The sequence below is a fragment of the Mobula hypostoma genome, chromosome 1 (assembly GCF_963921235.1).
Source record: "Mobula hypostoma chromosome 1, sMobHyp1.1, whole genome shotgun sequence".
Taxonomy (NCBI): Eukaryota; Metazoa; Chordata; class Chondrichthyes; order Myliobatiformes; family Myliobatidae; genus Mobula; species Mobula hypostoma.
This window is the reverse complement of record NC_086097.1, coordinates 37,673,103-37,687,702: the sequence shown is the minus strand read 5'-3', so window position 1 is coordinate 37,687,702 and position 14,600 is coordinate 37,673,103. Positions and strand designations below refer to the sequence as shown.

Sequence of the window (14,600 nt, the reverse complement as noted above, 5' to 3'; positions counted from 1 at the left end):
GTCTGTGGTAATGAATTCCACTGATTCACAATTCTCTGGCTAAGGGAATTCTTTCTCATCTTTGTTCAAAAAGCACGTCCTTCTATTCTGAGGCTGTGCCCTCTGGTCCTAGACTCCCCCACTATAGGAAAAATCCTCTCCATGTCCATTCTATCTAGGCTTTTCAATATCCAATAGGTTTCAAATGTTCCTCAAACATTAACCATTTCATTCCTGGGATTATTGAACCCCCTCCAATGCCAGCAAATTTGCTGACTACACTAGGGTGGTGAAAATCAGTATATAAGACATGAGACATTGGAGCCATTTGGCCCATCGAGTCCACTCCACCATTTGATCATGGCTGACCCATTTGCCACTCAACTCCATTCTCCTACCTTTTGCCCATAACCTTCCATAACTTAAATACACTCAGTGACCTGGCCTCCATAGCCACCAGTGATAATGAATTCCACAGATTCACCACAATCTGGCTAAAGAAATTCCTCCTCACCTCCATTCCAAATGAACATCCACTCTAACTAGTCTTTCAACTTTTGATAGATTTTAATGAGATCCACTTCATTCTTCCAAATTCCAGTGAGTACAGGTCTAGAGCCATCAAACGCTCCTCATACAAAAAGTCATTCAATCCCGGGATCATTTTCGTGAACCTCCTTTGAACCCTCCCCAATGTCAGCACATCCTTTCTTAGATAAGTGGCCCAAAACTGCTCACAATACTCCCAAGTGAGGCCTCACGAGTGCCTTATAAAGCATTACAACCTTGTTTTTATATTCTAGTCCTCTTGAAATGAATGCTAACATTGCATTTGACTTCCTTACCATCAACTCAATATGCAAGTTAACCTGTAGGAAATCCTGCAAGACAACTCCTAAGTCCCTTTGCACGTCAGATTTTTGAATTTTTCCTAGTATATAAAATAGTCCATACTTTTATTCCTTCTAGCAAAGTGCATGACCATGCACTTCCTGACACTGTATTCCATCTGATATTTGGCCCAATCGCTGAATCTGACTAAGTCCTTCTGTAGCCTCCCTGCTTCCTTAACACTACCTGCTCCTCCACCTATTGTATTATCATTCCCAAACTTCGACACAATGCCATCAATTCCTTCATCCAAATCATTGCTGTACAAAGTAAAAAGAAGAACTCCCAGCACCTTCAGAATACCACCAGTCACCAGCAGCCAATCAGAAAAGACTCCCTTTATTCCCACTCATGCCAATCAGTCAATGCTCTATCCATGCTAGTATCATTCCTGTAATACCATGGGCTCTTATCTTGCTAAGCAGCCTCATGTGTGGCACCTTGTCAAAGGCCTTTTGAAAATCCAAGTACACAATATCCACCGATTCTCCTTTGTCTATCCTGCTTATTATTACCTCAAAGAATTTCAATAGATTTGTCAGGCAAGATTTTCCCTTAAGGAAACTATGCTAACTATGGCCTATTTTATCATGTGCCTCCAAGAATTCTGAATCCTCATCCTTAGCAATCGATTCCAACATATTCCCAATCACCGAGGTCGGACAAACTGGTCCCTTACTTCTGCCTCCCTCCGTTCTTGAAAGGTGGAATGACATTTGCAATTTTCTAGTCCTTCGGAACTATGCCAGAATCTAGTGATCCTTGAAAAATCATTACTAATGACTCCACAGTCACCTCAGCTACCTCTTTCAGAAACCTCAGGTGTGGTCCAGGTGACTTACACTTTTCAGATTCCCAAGCATCTTCTCCCCAGCAATTGCAATTGCACTCATTTCTGCCGCCTGACACTCTCAAACTTCTGGCATACTGATAGAGTCTTCCACAGTGAAGACAAAAGCACTAATTTCAGTTTGTCCACAATTTCCTTCACTCCATTACTACTTTTCCATCATCATTTCCCAGGAGTCCGATATTTACTCTTGCCTCTCTTTTACTCTTTATATATCTGGGAAAAAAAACCCTTTGGTATCCTCTTTGATATTATTCGCTAACTTAACTTCAGACTTAACCATATAACCATATAACAATTACAGCACAGAAACAGGCCATCTCAGCCCTTCTAGTCCATGCCAAACTCTTACTCTCACCTAGTCCCACCGACCTGCACTCAGCCCATAACCCTCCATTCCTTTCCTGTCCATATATCTATCCAATTTAACTTTAAGCAACAACATCGAACCTGCCTCAACCACTTCTGCTGGAAGCTCGTTCCACACAGCTACCACTCTGAGTAAAGAAGTTCCCCCTCATGTTACCTCTAAAGTTTTGCCCTTTAACTCTCAATTCATGTCCTCTTGTTTGAATCTCCCCCATTCTCAATGGAAAAAGCCTATCCATGTCAACTCTATCAATCCCCCTCATAAATTTAAACACCTCTATCAAGTCCCCCCTCAACCTTCTACGCTCCCCACATCCCCGTTTCTTCATTTTGTTCTTTATGCATTTTTTTAGTTGCCTTCTGTTGGTTTTTAAAAGCTTCCCAACCCTCCCATTAATTTTTGCTCTGTTATTGCCTTCTGTTTTGCTTTTATGTTGGCTTTGACACCCCATGTCAGCCACAGCTGTGTCATTCTGCCTTTAGAATGGATGTATCAAACCTGCATCTTTCGAATTGCTCCCAGAGACTCCAGCCATTGGTGCTCTGCCATCATTGCTACTAGTATCCCCCTCCAATCAACTTTGGCCAGCTCTTCTCTCATGCCTCTGTGATTCCCTTTATTTCACTAAATACTGAACACATCTGACTTTAGCTTCTCCCTCTCAAATGCAGGGTGAATTCTATCATATTATGATCACTGTCTCCTAAGAGTTCCTTTACCTTAAGATCCCTAATAAAATCTGGCTCATTAAGGACATAAGAATAGGAGCAGGAGTAGGTCATCAGGCCCATCGAGCCTGCTCTGCCATTCAATAAGATCATGGCTGATCTGGCTGTGGACTCGTCTCCACCTACCTGCCTTTTCCCCATAACCCTGAATTCCCCTACTATGCAAAAATCTATCCAACCTTGTCTTAAATAGATTTACTGAGGAAGCTGCCACTGCTTCATCGGGCAGAGAATTCCACAGATTCACCACTCTCTGGGAAAAGCAGTTCCTCTTCATCTGTGTCCTAAATCTACTCCCCTGAATCTTGAGGCTATGTTCCCTAGTTCCAGTCTCACCTACCAGTGGAAACAACTTTCCTGCCTCTATCTTATCTATCCCTTTCTTAATTTTCTATGTTTCTATAAGATCTTCTCTCATTCTTCTGAATTCCAGCAAGTACAGTCCCAGGTGACTCAATCTCTCCTCAGTCTAACACCCCTATCTCTGGATTCAACCTAGTGAACCTCCTCTGCACTGCCTCCAAAGCTAGTATATCCTCCTTCAGGTAAGGAGACCAGATCTGCACACAGTACTCCAGATGCGGCCTCACCAATACCCTGTACAGTTCCAGCATAACCTCCCTGCTCTTAAATTCAATCCTTCTAGCAATGAAGGCCAACATTCCATTTGCCTTCTTGATTGCCTGCTGCACCTGCAAACCAACCTTTTGTGATTGATGCACAAGCACTCCCAAGTCCCGCTGCACAGCAGTATACTGCAATTTTTTTTACCATTTACATAATAATCTGCTCTTTCATCTTTCCTTCCAAAGTGGATGACCTCGCATTTACCAACATTGTACTCCATCTACCAGACCCTTGCCCACTCACTTCTATCACTCCTATCTTTATCTCTTTGCAGACTCTCCGTATCTTTTGCACAATTAGTTTTTCCACTTAATTTAGTATTATCAGCAAACTTAGACACAGTACATTTGGTCTCCTCTTCCAGATCGTTAATGTATATCGTGAACAGTTTGCGGGCCCAGCACCAACCCCTGCGACACACCACTCACCACTGATTGCCAACCAGAGTAATACCCACGTATCCCAACTCTTTGCTTTCTATTAGGTAACCAATCCTCGACCCATGCTAATACATCACCCTGACTTTATACATCATTATTGTATGGACAAGTCTTTTATGTTGCACCTTATCAAACACCTCTGGAAATCCAAGTAAATAATATCCATCTGTTCCCCTCTAACCACTGCGCTCATTATATCCTCAAAGAATTCCAGTAAGTTTGTCAAACAGGACCTGCCTTTGTTGAATCCATGCTGCATTTGCCTGATGGTTCCATTTCTTTCTAGATGTCTCGGTATTTCTTCTTTAATGATAGCTTCAAGCATTTTCCCAACTACAGATGTTAAAGTCAAGTTTATTGTCATTTCGACTATAAGCTGCTGGTACACTACACAGTAAAAACGAAACAATGTTCCTCCAGGACCATGGTGCTACCTGAAACAACACTAGACTATGTGAGAGAACACAAGGCTACACTAAACTATGTAAAACAACATAAAAACTGCACTAGACTACAGACCTGCACAGGACTACATAAAGTGCACAAAACAGTGCAGGGCAGTACAATAATTAATAAGCAAAACAATAGGCACAGTAGAGGACAAATTACACTATAATAATAAATGATGTAGATGTCAGTCTAGTCTGAGTATTGAGGAGTCTGATGGCTTGGGGGAAGAAACTGTTGCACAGTCTGGTCATGAGAGCCCGAATGCTTTGGTATCTTTTGCCAGATGGCAGGAAGGAGAAGAGTTAGGTAACTGGCCTATAGTTACCTACCTTTTGCCTACATTCTTTTTTGATCAGTGGTGTGGCATTCGCCATCTTCCAATCTGCCGGAACCTGCCCAAAGTCCAGAGAATTTTGGTAAATCATCACCAAAGCCTCTACTATAACTTCTGCCATTTGTTTCAGTACCCTGGGGTGCATTCCATCAGGATCAGAGGACCTATCTATCCTCAGGCCCACGAGTTTGCTCAGCACTACCTCTTTAGTGATACCTATTGTATCGGGGTCCTTATCTCCCATTGCATCCATAACATCTCTCTTTGACATGTTGGACATGTCCTCCATCGTGAAAACCAACACAAGATAGTCATTCAAAGCCTTGGCCATTTCCTCATTACCCAATATCAATTCCCTCTTCTCGTCCTCCAAGGGACCTACATTCACCTTAGCCACCCTTTTCCGCTTTATATAATCACAAGAACTTTTACTATCGGTTTTTCTATTTTGTGCTAGTTTATTTTCATAATGTAGCTTCTGTTTCTTTATTCCTCACTTAGTGGCACTTTGTTGCTTTTTGAAGTTTTCCCAATCTTCCAGTTTTCCACTACTCTTAGTGACTTTGTATGCACAAGCTTTTAGTTTGATGCCTTCTTTTATTTCCTTAGTTATCCATGGTTGGCTCTCCCCACCCTTACTTTCCTTGCTTTTAACTGGAATATACTATTGTTGAGCACTGTGAAAAATCTCTTTGAAAGTCTTCCACTGTTCCTCAACTGTCCCACCATATAGCCTGTGTTCCCAGTCTACACTAGCCAAATTCTCCCTCAACCCATTGTAGTCTCCATTATTTATGCATAATACACTGGTTTTAGACTGAACTATTGCACCCTCCACTTGTATGAGAAATTCACTCATACTGTGATCACTCTTTCCAAGAGGATCCCTAACTACAAGATCACTAATTTTACCTATCGCATTCCACAGAACCAGATCTAAGATAGTACATTCCCTTGTAGGTTCAGTAACATGCTGTTCAAGAAAGCCAACACGGATGCATTCTATGAAATCTTCCTCAAGACTGCCTTGACCAACTTGATCCATCCAATCTATGTGCAAGTTAAAGTCCCCCATGATAATTGCTGTTCCATTCTTATATTCCTCAGATATTTCTCTGTTTATTGCCTGTGCCACTGTAATGTCATTATTCGGTGACCAATAGACAAATCCCACCAGTGATTTTTTTCCCCCTTTAATATTCCTAATCTCTACCCAGATGTTTTCAACATTCTGCTCCTTAGGTATTATGTCATCTCTCACTATCGCCCAGATCTCATCTTTAAATAAGAGCGCTACCCCACCTCCCTTACCTTCCTGCCTGTCCTTCTGTATTACCAGATACCCTTGGATATTGAATTCCCAATTCTCTCCACCTGCAACCACATCTCTGTAATGGCCACTAAATCATACCTCTTTGTACTGATTTGAGCCACAAGTTTATTGACCTTGTTTTGAATACTACGGGCATTCAAATAAGGTGCCCTTACACTCATTGTGCTTTTAAAATCTTGTAATCTTTTACTCTTTTGCTCTTGACTTTTCTTCACTCCACTCTTACATTTCTCTTTTTTATCTTTTGTTTGTTCTTTATCTTTATCCACATTTTTTTTTACTTTATCCATACTTCTCCAATCTGTTGAACCCACCCCCTACTGTTTAGCTTAAAGCCCTAGTTATGCAATTCGCTAGGATCCAGGTCCCATCACGGTTCAAGTGGAGCCCGTCCCATTGGTACAGCTCCCTCCTTCCCCAGAGATTACTACCTTTTTGGTTCTGCTTTTTAATTTGGTCCCCATCTGCTCTAATTCCTTCAGCAGAACCTCTTTCCTCATTCTATCTACATTGTTGGTACCCACATGAACCACAACAACTGCAAATTCTTTCCCCTCCCACTGCAAGTCAGATAAGATGTCCTGAACCCGGGCACCAGGCAGGCAACACATACCTCGGGATGCTCTATCCTCGCAACAGAGAACTCTGTCTATTCCCCTGACTATACCAGCCCCAATTATCACTACATTTCTCTTCTTTCCCTCCTCTTGAATGACTCCCTGTGCTACAGTGCCACAGATAGGTTGTTCAACCTTCCTACAGCCCCCACTGTTATCCACACAGGGAGCAAAAATCTCAGACCTGTTGGACAAGCTCAAGGGCTGAGGCTCCTCCAGCACTGTCTCTTGGATCCCACTACCCACATCACTCGCAGTCACACCCTCTTGTCCCTGACCACAAATCAAATTTGAGGCAGCTGATCTAATGGGTGTAACTACCTCCTGAAGCGGAGAATCCAGGTAACTCTCCCCCTCCCTGATGCGCCACAGTATCTGAAGCTCAGATTCCATGTCAACTTTTGAGACTGAGTTCCTTGAGCGTCCAACACTTGCTGTGGATGTGGTCACCGGGAACCACAATGGGGTCCACCAGCTACCACATTATGCAGCTATAGCACATCACCTCATCCGGCATCATCCCTAATTTATTTAATTAGCTGTAATTTAGTGACTTTTTATTCCACCACTACAAAAACCTTACTTGCTACTTACCTGTGCCTCCTCACGAAAGCCTCAAGTTCCCACTCCCACACTGGCCCCCTCACACAATGGACACTCTACTTCGACCCTGCTTTACTTTTATTTCCTCCTGCTAATGCACTGATCCCTGCTCCTTTTTTAAACTCTTCTCCCCGGAGTGTGTGAAGCTCTAACTCTCCGAGATGATTGGTCCGCCGCTAGTGCTAATTGAACAACAGCCAATCCAGAATAGCTGATCCCCTAGGGGTTTGAACCATAAGCTGCTTTAAAAAGACACCTCATAGGCATTCTACAAATTCTCTCTCTTGGGATCCAAAATCAGTATCAACCTGATTTTCCTAATCTTCCTGCATATTGAAATCTCCCATGACTATTGAATTATTTCCTTTCTGACATGCATTTTCTATCACCCATTGAAATTTGTAGCCCACGTATTGGCTACTGTTTAGAGGGCTGTATATAATTCCCATTAGGGTCTTTTCATCCTTGCAGTTCCTTAACTCTAACCACAAGGATTCTGATCCTATGTCACCTCTTTCAAAGAATTTGATTTCATTTTTTATCAACAGAGCCACACCACCCCCTCTGCCTCCCTGCCTGTCCTTTCAATACAATGTGTATCCCTGGATGTTAAGCTCCCAACTATAATATTCTTTCAGCCCCAACTCAGGGAGAATGAAAATCTGGCTGAATGGTGCCACAACAACCTGTCACTCAGTTATTTCAGGAGGAGGAAACAATAGGTCCACGAGCCACTCCTCATGGAGGGAATTGAGGTGGAGAGGGTCAGCAACTTTAAATTCTTCGGCGTTATTTCAGAGGATCAGTCCTGGATTCAGCACCTAGGTGCTATTGCGAAGAAACTACAGTGGCACCTCTACTTTCTTAGGAGTTTGCAGAGATTTGGGATGACATCTAAAACTTTGACAAACTTCTATAGATATGTGGTGGAGAGTATATTGACTGTTTGGAAACACCAATGCCCTTGACTGGAAACGCCTACAGAAAGTAGTGCATGTGGCCCAGTCTATCATGGGTAAAGCCCTCCCCACCATTCAGCACATTTACACGGAGCCCTGCCATGGGAAAGCAGCATCCATCATTAAGCACCCCTACCATCCAGGCGATCCTCTCTTCTTGTTGCTGCCTTCAGAAGAAGGTACAGGAGCCTCAGGACGAACACTACCAGGTTCAGGAGCAATTATCACCCCTTAACCATCAGGCTCTTGAACTGAGGGGATAGGTTCACACACCTCATCACTGAATTGTTCCCACATCCTATCATCTCACTTTCAAAGACAAACAAGAAAATCTGCAGATGCTGGAAATCCGAGCAACACACACAAAATGCTGGTGGAACTCAGCAGGCCAGGCAGCATCAAAGGGTTTTTGGCCCGAAACGTTGACTGTACTTTTTTTTCCATAGATGCTGCCTGGCCTTCTGAGTTCCTCGAGCATTTTGTGTGTGCTGCTCACTTTCAAGGACTCTTCATTTCATGTCCTTGATATCTATTGTTTGTTTGTTTATTTATTTACATTCTTTTTCTATTTGCACAGCTTGTTCTCTTTTGCACATTGGTTGTTTGTCCATTCTGCTGGGTTCAGTCTTTCACTGATTCTACTGTGTTTCTTGTATTTACTCTGAATACCTGCAAGAAAATGAATCCCAGGGCTGTACCTGGTGACATGTATGTACTTTAATAATAAATTTACTTTGATCTTTAAACCAACAAATATCAGATCCATGGTGTCACAAGACTAACAGATGCCACCAACCAATGGTCATATACACAGCACTCAGGTATTGATTATTCGAAGTTCAAGGTACATTTACTATCGAAGTATGTACACTGTATCCAACCTTGAGATTCGTCTTCTTGCAGGCAGCCACACTACAAAGAAACACAATCGAACCCGTTAAAAATCTCGTACAACAAAAACAGTCAAACACCCAATGTGCGAAAAAAATACAAATCACGCAAACAATGAAAAAGTAAACAAATAACACACAATATCAAATGCAGAGTCCCCAAAAGTGAGTCCACAGCCATGGAGCCAGTTTAGAACTGAGGCTAGTAAACCTTGCGAGATACAGAGCTGAACACTGGCTCATCCTTCGTCCTCTGTCTTGACATCTTGATCAGATCGTGCAAAAATTTTTTAAAAAGTAAACAAAAGCACATGGAACATTAAATGCAGAATCCCTGAAAGTGTGTGCGTCTGTTCAGCGCTGAGGCGTGTGAAGTCCGTCCTGGAGCCCGATGTTTGTGATGTAACAACTACTTCCGAACCTGGTGCGGTGGGACTCAAGACTCGTGCACCTCATACCTAATGGTAGTGATGACAAGAGAAGGGGACCAGTCAAACACAAGCAGGCAGTGCTGAACACCTGTCTGTTTTCCACTCTCATCCTTGACAATTTCAATCTTGCTTGGTGCTTTAATTGGTGGGGAATAATGGAGCTGATTATGGGTTCGTCTTCTGCCATTAGGCCTCAGCACAGCATCCATTCCCAGTGATGGCTGCCTTGGCTGTACCAGCACTCTGGTGAGTCTAGTTTGCTGAATCCCCAGGAGATCACAAAAGCACATCCTTAAACAGGAAGTTGCAGTCTGCAGACAGGGGTGATCACAGTTCAGAAGAAATATATCTGCTAGAGTATCTAGTAGTTTAGGGAACTGTCTACAAAGCATCGCCTTTGGTCGCCAGCACTATCTTGCCATCAAGGGCAATCACTGTGACAATGATATAAATACTTTAATGAAATATATGCCTCATATTTTAGGACAGCTTTAAATTTATTGGCTACACAACAGGTTTTCAAGGGCTCTGGAAACAGCAGTTAAGATAGGCAAGGAACAGATGGATCTCCCAGCTAAGCACTTTTCCATTATTGTTTGCAGGTCAGCAGGAGCAAGAACGTTTTAGTCCACCACCTATCCCTTTTCAATCTTCAATTATCAATCCACTTAAGGACTACAACCTCTGATTCTTTTACCTTCCTTGTATAGTACCCTTCCCCTTTCTCCTCTCTACTCTTCAACCTCATCTATTAACTGTTCTCAATTTTCTTTTCTCACTCTAATCAAGGCATATGATCTCCTCTATTCTATTCTATTTACAATCTCCAATCAGCATCCTTCTCAGATCTTCACAATGCCCCTCAGCTTCTCTTTCCCATGGCTGTTCTCCTCAAGTTTGGTCTAGGATCACAAGCCTTTCCACCCCAACCAGGGGGTTCCCAACCTTTTTATGGCATGGACCTCTACCATTAACCAAGGGGTTCATGGACCCTAGGTTCGGGACCCCTGACTCCAACTGTTAACAGGTCTCACACACAGGAATTCTGCAGATGCTGGAAATTCAAGCAACACACATCAAAGTTGCTGGTGAACGCAGCAGGCCAGGCAGCATCTCCAGGAAGAGGTACAGTCGACGTTTCAGGCCGAGACCCTTCGTCAGGACTAACTGAAGGAAGAGTTAGTAAGAGATTTGAAAGTGGGAGGGGGAGGGTGTTAGTAAGAGATTTGAAAGTGGGAGGGGGAGGGTGTTAGTAAGAGATTTGAAAGTGAGAGGGAAGGCTCCCGATGTGGCCTTCTATATATTGGCTGATATACTGCGTCCGGTGCTCCCGATGTGGCCTTCTACATATTGGCGAGACCCGACGCAGACTGGGAGACCGCTTTGCTGAACACCTACGCTCTGTCCGCCAGAGAAAGCAGGATCTCCCAGTGGCCACACATTTTAATTCCACATCCCATTCCCATTCTGACATGTCTATCCACGGCCTCCTCTACTGTAAAGATGAAGCCACACTCAGGTTGGAGGAACAACACCTTATATTCTGTCTGGGTAGCCTCCAACCTGATGGCATCGACTTCTCTAACTTCCGCTAATGCCCCACCTCCCCCTCGTACCCCATCTGTTATTTATTTTTACACACACATTCCTTCTCTCACTCTCCTTTTTCTCCCTCTGTCCCTCTGACTATACCCCTTGCCCATCCTCTGGGTTCCCCCCCTTGTCTTTGTCCCTGGGCCTCCTGTCCCATGATCCTCTCATATCCCCTTTGCCAATCACCTGTCCAGCTCTTGGCTCCATCCCTCCCCCTCCTGTCTTCTCCTATCATTTTGGATCTCCCCCTCCCCCTCCCACTTTCAAATCTCTTACTAACTCTTCCTTCAGTTAGTCCTGACGAAGAGTCTCGGCCTGAAACGTCGACTATACCTCTTCCTAGAGATGCTGCCTGGCCTGCTGCGTTCACCAGCAACTTTGATGTGTGTTGTTAACAGGTCTCTCAGTGTTTTGTGTTACCATCTGGGGGGGGGGGGTGAAGACAAAAAAATTCAAATAAAGTCCATTGAATTTGGTGGAAGATCTAGGAAATAAAGAGATAATATTTCAGCTTCCTAAACCAACTCCTTCTCATCTTCATGTATTTATTAGATTCAAAATGACATCAAAAATTTGTGAGCTACTCAAAGAAAAAAGATATCCAGAAAAATATTAATAAGGATAAAACAAGCTAAACTAAAAAAGATCAATATCATCAAGTGTGAGGTAGTACATTATGGACAAAACAGAATTTTTAAAAGGGGCTGTTTGGTTTAGATTCACAGCCCTTAGATTTGATATCACAAACACAAGTAAATCTGCAGATGCTGGTAATCCAGGCAACACACACAAAATGCTGGAGGAACTCAGCAGGCCAAGCAGTATCTATGAAAAGGAGTTCAGTTGAATTTTTGGGCCGAGATCCTTCATCAGGACTTGATATATTTAGTTAATAATTCTTCCTTGTCAAGTGTGCTCAGATTTGCTTTCAAATCTTACATTGCCTTATTTTCCGTAAGGAAAAATTAACCTTGATCCCTCGCTTTTTTAAACATGACCACCCCAGTTCCAACATCTTCTTACCCTTTGCAGAATCCTTCAACCCTCCCAAATGCAAATAGAAAATGCTGGAAATACTTAGCAGATAAGGCTACATCTTTGGAGGGAAAAAACAGAGTTGATATTTTAGATTCATCACTAATAATCTGAAAGTTTGTTTCTCTTTCTTCCCAAATTTATTTATACTTTTCCTTAAACACAATCATGAAATCATTAAAGTCTCAAATGGCCTCAAAAACAGTTTGAGTCAGTAATTCCAACAAATTACTTGAAATTTACTACAAAATTACTACGATAAACTGAACCAATCTTGGGGATGATCTTTCTATTTGCCTTTTAACACCTTATATTTTGCTCTCAGGTTATTAACATCTGCTTAAGATACAGTAAGTCAAAGATATCAAGGGTAATTCCCACCTTTTGTAATTTTTTTGTTTATTATATCATTTTATTTTCCTTTCAGCTTACACCTGCTATTTGTTCAGCTTTGGCTTTTCACCCCATAATCTACAAGAATTTAACTAACTTCTGGCCTTGTTCAGACTTTCTGTGCAGAATCGTCAAAAGTTACAACAGCTGAAGTCAGTTAAAAGAGCTAATCAGACTAACATAGGATACCACTAACTTTACATTGTTTTATCCTGCAGTGTGGACCTCATTACACCTTACGAAAATCCACGAGTTTATAAGACAGCGATTTTGATTTTATGCGCTCATTGACCTGTAAACTACTCCCTCCCCATCGCCACAATCCCACGCTCAACTCCGACCATGCCCTCCCGTTATCTTTCATTTCTCCACAATCTCCTTTGAATTAAAAATAACATTTAGTTGTGCTTAGCTAAAGTAACCAGAATCCGAAGGGTAAAATAACGGGACATTGAGCTACCTGATCGTGGGCGAGATCTGGTGATCCTATAGTTTCTACTTTCCTATCTGAGTGCCCAAAAAAATATAGATCCTGGTCTTGAATATATATGAAGTAGGGAATTGCAAGGATTTACAACCTCTCAACCCATTTGTAAACCTTCATCCTACGACAAAGATTCTTCGTTCTGTACACTAACTAGCATCTGCCTTGTCCAATTTCCACTCGGAGATTTGATTTAGATTAGTGACGAACATTGCTAATATTTACAAATGTTTGCACGAATGCTTCCGGAATTGTACTGTAAAGCCTTTCTGGTGGAAACGGAGATGTAGGCACAGCAAGTTCTGACAGACTGCCGCTGGCTCGAGCGACCTGCCGTGCCTCTTACATCCGGGTGCTGTGGCACAGGTCGGTGGCCGGTCGCTCGCTCGCTCGCTCGGCGCAGCCGCCGTTGTCGCCGGGCAGTGGGAGCTGCTGCTGGAACACAGCCGCTCTCGCGGCATGCCTGGGCTGCTTCTCGCCCCCGCGGGTCGGTAACTGCCGCGAGGTGACCCTCCGAAGTACGCGTCGCCGCCTGCCTGGGGAGTAGAGGTGAGTATCGGCCCCGAGCTCCGTGTGTGCGCCATGAGTCGCGGCCTCCAGCTACTTCGGAGCCGCGGCGAGGCAGAGGGCGCCATGTCAAGATACAGGCCTCTACGTTGAAATTGTGGGGCAGAGATAGTTACTTCAATTGTGTTTTTTTTTCCCTGTCTGATCAGATGAGCTTTGGATCTTTATAACCTCGCAGAGCTCGTTTTTTTTTAAAAAGCATCGACTTTGCCTTAAAGGTGCCCTTCCTGTATATTAGCCTCGATCAAATCAAAAGGGCGTTCCATGGGTGTGTACTTTCTGTATTACAGTAATGTATCCGCATCTTTATTGGGATTAAACTAAGTGAGAGCGATTGCCCTTGATCTGTACAACAGAACGTAGAAGATGTTAGAAAATGCTGAAAAAGCTTAAAACGTTAGGCGGCATCTGTGGAAGGATAAGCAATCAACTTTTCAGGTTGTAGACCGTATATCTGTATTGAAAAGAAAACATTTTTTCTCGTTCCACAGTTTTCAATGTCTTCAGATTATATTTTAGATGTTTTAGGTTTTTTTAATAGTTACTTTACCAAAACTATCAAATACCTGTATACAAAATTTCATTTATTAAACATATGACGGAATCTGCAGATTTCCTCAACCACCTCAACACCCATAGGTGGAGGAGCAAATCAGCCTTGACCCAGAGGACCTGCCGAAGAAGCTGTCTTTATGAAATAATTAGGAATGGCATTCATGTTGTTAGAACTGCCTAGCAGGGGATTAAATATATGGTTAATGATAATAGATATTGTGTAACAATTTCAGTTGTGAGCAGAAGTATGAACTAACATTAGTTTGATGTAATTCCATATGCTAAATTACAGCTCTACTTTGTTAAATTATAGAAATATATTTTCTAATTTCTTATAAATATATCAGAGGTTAGGATAGATTATATAAAATGATACTCATGGAATAAAAATGCTACCACCAATATCTTCCCCCAATTTCCATATCTTAACTATTTTTTAAAAACCCCACAAATTGGAAATGTACTGTACAA

At 42.6% G+C, this 14,600-nt stretch overlaps 1 protein-coding gene across 13 annotated transcripts in view; it reads left to right on the top strand.

Moving 5' to 3' along the window:
- The first annotated feature begins 13,243 nt into the window (after window positions 1–13,243).
- The window catches only part of ppm1aa (protein phosphatase, Mg2+/Mn2+ dependent, 1Aa), a 65,475-nt gene continuing 64,118 nt past the window's right edge, over window positions 13,244–14,600 (top strand). For 6 of the 13 annotated variants that reach the window (XR_010017744.1, XM_063046657.1, XM_063046632.1 and 3 more), the window contains exon 1: window positions 13,248–13,556. The gene's annotated coding sequence lies outside the window, so the exon portion shown is untranslated. Of the gene's footprint in view, window positions 13,557–14,600 lie in introns of all 13 variants that reach the window. The other 7 variants (XR_010017736.1, XM_063046623.1, XM_063046613.1 and 4 more) reach the window with 3 other exon arrangements.